Here is a 6,371-nt window from a genome sequence, read left to right as displayed (position 1 = left end):
GAACAGGGTTTCTAGCAAAGGTTTTGTTTTGATCCAATGTCATTTTATAGGGTTTCACATACAGGACATTTTTTTGTTTAATATAGTCTGAATTTAGTTTGTCCTTTAATAGGTTGCAGCAACCATAACGTACTAATTCACAGGCAAAGGGAAATTCAGAAACAGAGGTACAAATGTTAGCTTCATAACTTTGTTCAATCTTGACTTAGAAGGTTTCACATATCTGCAAATACATTTTCTAAATTTAGAAAAAAAAAACCTACTGATATGGCTTAAAACTTTACTCAAATAATAGGAATTGGATTTTTGGAACTAAAGCTTGAGAAAAAGAACCTGAAAACTGTAAATTAAAGCATAATGATGTTTAGTCTAAGTTCCAATAGGTATAGACTAATCGAGTAGGCAAATTTCTAAGACATAGAAATCAGAGGAGGGTTAACATAGTAGCTTGGCAATACCCCCCCCCAGAACATTTTTTGGTCCTGGATTCATTAGCCCAACTGAAAGTTTTATTTTCCAAACCTGACCATTTTCTAATACAGCAAAAAGTAGATTGTCTAGAACTTTACTGTTAATTTTCCTGTAATGTTGTTTTCAAAGGTTTTCAGGCTCTTTTTTAAAGGCCTGCAATTTTTTTCAAAAAAAATATTTTGCAAAGAAAATAACAGTTACCATTTCTGTATCAGCTAGCTTACAAACGTGAATTTTTTTCACTAAGAAGTTTTTTTTAGAAATATGTTTTTAAACTATTGGTTACTATAGACTAGGGTAAAAGACCTTTTTTTGGGAAAGACCACTTTCCTTGGGCATTCTAGAAAAAAGGAGACAGGGTTTTGGACCACCTCTCTTTTACTACAGAATGATGCAATGTGAGGGTAGTAACAAGAGCAATGCCTTCTTGTGAAATTTTCACAAATCATTTGTCAGCATAAATTAAAAATGTGGTCTCTGCTTTCAAAAGAAACAATCATATTTATCATTTGTCATTCATGGAATAAAAAGAAAATCAGCTTTCTATTAATATGTGAATAAAACTGAAACATTGAAATGATATAGGCTATAGGCTACATCAAAATAGGATAATTAATATTTTCAAAAAGAGGTCCTTGTACATAAGCCAATAAATTTCCAGCATTTGATCTTAAACAATTCTGATAGCCTAATAACCATATTGGTACATAGCTTGGATTTTTCTATTAATTTATACTTACAATTCTTCTTAATTCCTATTTGGTAAAAAAATGTGAGGGTTTTTGTTTCACCTAATTTTGCTTAATTGGATAGTCTACTGGTTTATTAGGCTTCCCTATCTTGCCTTTTGGGGCCCCACTAATCTTTTTGATCTAGTTATCTTTCATTGGTTGACATTTTTTTTTTCTTTGTGAATTTCATTTCTTGTTTCTATTTAATATTGTTTTTTTTTATTTCTCTATAGTTTTTTTTGTGTGTTCATTTGATTTTTTGTGTTTATTTAATGTAAACAAATTTAGTAGCCTATAGTCATTATTTTATGTTTTTAGTATGTTTTGCATTTTTAGTGTGTATTTCATTATTTTACTCCACATTTTAATACTTTTATAGTGTTTTTGTGGGTAAGAAATAAATTATTATTATTATTATTAAGGGCTCAAATGTAATTTCCTCCAGATACAATTACTTAATTAAAAAAGAGCATGAAAAAGGCATCAAATGATACATTCACTTTCATCCTAGCTAATTTATGCTGCAACTAGCCTACAAATTTGCTGAGATAATGGAATAACAACCCTGGGCATATTTCAGGTCCTGGCCTCATTCCCAAATTTTACTTACCAAACTGCTGTTCAAGGTAGCAAGTCCTTCAACTAGATATTTGCAAAGGGTTTTACCATTCACACCCTTTAAAGATCCCAGTCAAGATCACTAAGCAATTCGTGACAAATTGATAGCCCCTCCCTTCCAAAAATGGATTACTAGCCAGGCCAAATCCTTCCCCAATTCCACACGAGAATGAAGGTTACTAAAGAAAAAGCACAATTACTTGAAAGTGTGTTCTGAAGTCCATATTTTCATTTTTGTTGAGCTTTCAGGGCAGAGTTCAACCGATCAAGAAAAACGTTATGTAAAGTTTCGCAGCCGTTTTCGTGGTTAAAACGCTGATATAACACAGAAGTACTGCCATCTGTTATTTATTTGAATAGGGGCTACTACGAGCGTGTTTGGGCCACTGACAAAAAAAAAGTATGATACAGATTTCTCGCTGATTAATTATTTTGTAACTGATAAATTTTCCTTGCGATCGTCTGCCTTCATTTCTTTCCAAAATTTCATTTCAAACTTCATTCTTCCTTTTATGTCTGTTAAAAGCAAGCATATTCTGAATATTTAATTTTAAAGAAAGAAACGCTCATGGTGATTTGTTTTATATAACTTATACTAATGTGGCTTATGGTGATTAAAACCACAGAAACAAAGGCGAAAACAAACTTGCTCCTAGGGGAGCAGGTGAATTCAAAATATTAATACCCATAGTAGTAAGATATAACAGTTCAAAATAGGGATGAAACCTTTTAAGGTTTTGAAGTTATCTATGTCGAGTATATAGTAGTAAGTATGACTTGAAGTCATACTAATCCCTGATAACATAGCACGCTATTATAAAATGATGGTATTCGAAGAAAAATTTTATATTGAACTGCATATCATGAACTCCTTTGAACTACACTGGCTTGCAATTACAAGAAAAAACAAAAGAGAAAATAAAAGCAAGGATGGGATTTTATAAGGCCAACGCAAATACTGGATAAAACAAAACGGATCTATGCTGATTTCAAGTGTACACTTTTAATTGAATCTGACACTATCATATAGGGGTCTTGGGCTTTTTTCTAAATTACCATAAATCTGTTTTCACAATAAACCTCCAATCTTTTTGGTCAAGGAGCAAGGGCATTAGCACATTTAATTTCCTTTCGAATGAGCCATGAAATATCTCTCTATTATGTTCTACCCTCCCACTAGCTCTAGTAGAAAAACAAAAAGAAAAAAAGGAGACAAATCAGTGCTACCAATACAAAAATGGATTTTCCTCTTTGTTCAAGGTTGGAGACTGTAATTCCTCTAGCAAAGGTTTTCGACCATGCGAATTCCAATGGTGCACTTTTCATTTTGATTGGACAAGAGCTATGTGACTTTCGAAAGCCATATGGCACTTACGGATGGTAGAATCAATGAAAAGCACGCATATAATAGCAATAGTTTTCAAATAAGCCATTAAAAATCTTTCTACGATGTTCTAATACCCTATAGCCCCAGCTCTTCCATTTGAGACATGGCACCAAAAATGTCATCTGATACTTGCAGATGGTGGAATTTATACAAAGCATGTAGACAGGAACGATAACTTTTATTTAAGCTATTAAACATCTCTCTACGATTTTCTGGTAGCCGACTAGCCCCTTTACTTGAGAAACGGCACAAAGTGCCATTTTAGTGCCAAATGGCACTTTCAGATGGTAGAATTTATAAAAAGCGCGTGCATATGAGAAATAGCATTTAAATGAGTCATCAAACACCTTTCTGTAATGTTCTGGTAACCAGCTAGCAGTAAAAAAAAAAATAATAAAAAAAAAGAAACGATCAGCGCTACCGATACAAAAAAGGAAAAAATTGTTATTCAAGGTGAGGAATGTAATTCCCCTTTATTATAAGGTTTTTCACCATGCTGATTCCAATGTTGTAATTTTATAAGAAAGAAGGAAAGGAAAGTTTATTTGAGCTCTACGGCCATACACAACATGATTAAATAATGCAACACTGCACAGAACACACACTCAATGTAAAACAATACTTATTTTCATTCACTCGGGCTCGACTGAGCCTCTCCCGCCTTTTCCACATATCGTGCCATTTTGCATATGGTTCCAGGCCTCGAAGACCTCAGGATATCAGAAAGTAGTACCAACCGATGGTCCCCCCAAATTTCATCCCTAAGACTTTCAAGCTCCTATATTGATCTGATGTAATTTTTGAGGGGTTTCGGGCCCATTTTTAAAATTACCATAAATTTGGTCTTGTACTAAACTTTTTTTTTAAGATTGAACGACATAATAGTTGACCTTCCAGAATCAGTGTCAGATGGCAATTTTTTGCACATTTTTTTTCGATACACATTTTTTAACTTTTGAATACTATGGGCTACGGTTTGCTCTTTACTAGGTTGCAGATACTGCTGCAACCATAATCATTTGAGAGCTTAAGCGGTTTAGATTCCTGTAAACCTAAGAAAAACTAAAATATGCACTTACAAGAATATAAAGTGATTCTAGATTATTTAACTATTTTATTGCCAAACCATTAGTTTTTTTGCTATGATTTCTTAAATTAGAAAGCATTCTCAGAATAGAAGACAAGTTACAATATAAGTTCTATGTCACTTTTCTCTATTGGTTGTTTTATGAGTTAATAATCTGGCACGTTAAGAGTCCCTCGAATGAAACGGATAAAAAGTCAATAAAACTATAATCGCTTGACTGAAGAAATATTATTCATAAATGACCAAAGATTTAAAAATGCTTTATTTTCTTTCAATCTTGATACTAAAAAACAAGGAAGATATTGATCTAACATATAATCAGTTTAAAAAAAAAACTTTTTCATCAAAATATGTTTTTAAAAGAAAAGTGAAGAACTCCATTAAACCAAAAAGGAGCAAAAATAGAATGAGACAATCAACCAAGCGCAAATTACTATAAGTCAGCATCAATAAATAAATGAAACCCAAACCGACAGATATTACAGTAAATAACCGAGTCAAACTGAAAACGAGCAGAAATTAACATGATTGGAGCCTTCTTACCCATATGCCTTCTCAAAACCAGAATATAATTTGCACTGAGTTAACTGAAAAAATTATAAATATTTCCACTTTTATAGCTTTAGTAAATCAAAAACTATTAAGATTTTAAGGAATAAATATCAACATATGCATATTAAACAGACAATGTAAATTCATTTGTAGTTTTCACAAATTATGTTCTGGTCTTAATAAGGCATAGGGGTTGTGAACCCTACTCACGTTAATGTCTGCTCGGTTTGATTTTGAATCGGCTATTTATTGTAATTTCTACTTGTTTTGGTTTTCATTTATTTATATTGTTGCTGATTTGTGGTAGTATTACGCTTGGTAAATTATGAAATTCTATTTTCATTCATTTTTGGTTTAGTGAAAATCTTTACTTTTCTTTGAAAGACTTATTTTGTGAAATTTTTTTCACAACTAAGTGAACTGATTCCTGTTCCTTTTATATTGACACAGTCTTTTTCAGGGGAAAAGAGAATAACATTTTAAATCTGTGGGGATCTATAAGAATTTTCCTAAAGAATTTTTGTTTACTTTTTCATCAATTTTAAAAACACACAACCTTTTTAAAATCTTGAAACAAACAGTAGTGTTTAATTTAGTTTTATACCTCCTCTTGTTGACCAGAAAAATAAAACTCAATACCATGCCCAAAAATTTTCATCTATGCTTTTCGACAACCTGGATACACTTACACTCTTTTAATTTAGTCAAATTTTAAAAGCAGAAGTAGTAATTGAAGTGCCCCGAAATTTGGAACTTTATGCCCTCAGTCGTTCTTGGGATACTACTGAGCTGTCTTATTGGCAGCTGGCATAGATTTTTAATTTAACTTTAAAGCAACATTTAGTTTTGAAGCATAATGGACAAATTGTGTAACTGTGGGGGGTTAACCTACCCAATAGCCCTAGAGATATAATTACTAGGCTGTTCAGATATACTGAACAAAATGGCTGTCTCAAAATTTTGATCTGAAACATTTGAAAAACTATGGGCTAAAGAGGAGGGCTGATTGCCCTCCAGTAACTTTTAACTCTTCAAAAGGTCACTAGAGCTTTTAATTTCCAGTCCGATTTATTCCTTTAACATATCAAAGATATAACCTGCTATCATAGAGTATCACTACCTGCGATATTTCTTATATGCCCTTTTAATAGCTTTATGCTTATAGTCTTTTTTGTTTAAATGAAACTTCCCCTAAATGTTCCCTAAAAGTTTCCACTTAATGCTCTTAGTGTCATTAGTTGCAGTAACCGAAGAAGCAGCAAAAAATGTAAACACCACAATCAAAATCTTAGAAACGCTTTTCTCCATATGCTGAAAACAACTATTAACTAAAAAGATTAATACAAGTTTTAATATCCAATGTTGTAGGATAATATGTAATAGAATTCAAAAACGTAAAAAATAAGTTCATACTAAATACAGGATATTAAATGCAATTTTCAGATTGGTCATTTTTTTTATGTGGAATGCAAAGGGATTTGATATTTTTAAAAACACGTACAAAGCATTCAAATAATCGACATTT

The sequence above is a fragment of the Artemia franciscana genome, chromosome 6 (assembly GCF_032884065.1).
Source record: "Artemia franciscana chromosome 6, ASM3288406v1, whole genome shotgun sequence".
In the NCBI taxonomy this organism is placed as follows: domain Eukaryota; kingdom Metazoa; phylum Arthropoda; class Branchiopoda; order Anostraca; family Artemiidae; genus Artemia; species Artemia franciscana.
The sequence above is the reverse complement of the archived record's forward strand: the minus strand, read 5'-3'. Positions refer to the sequence as shown.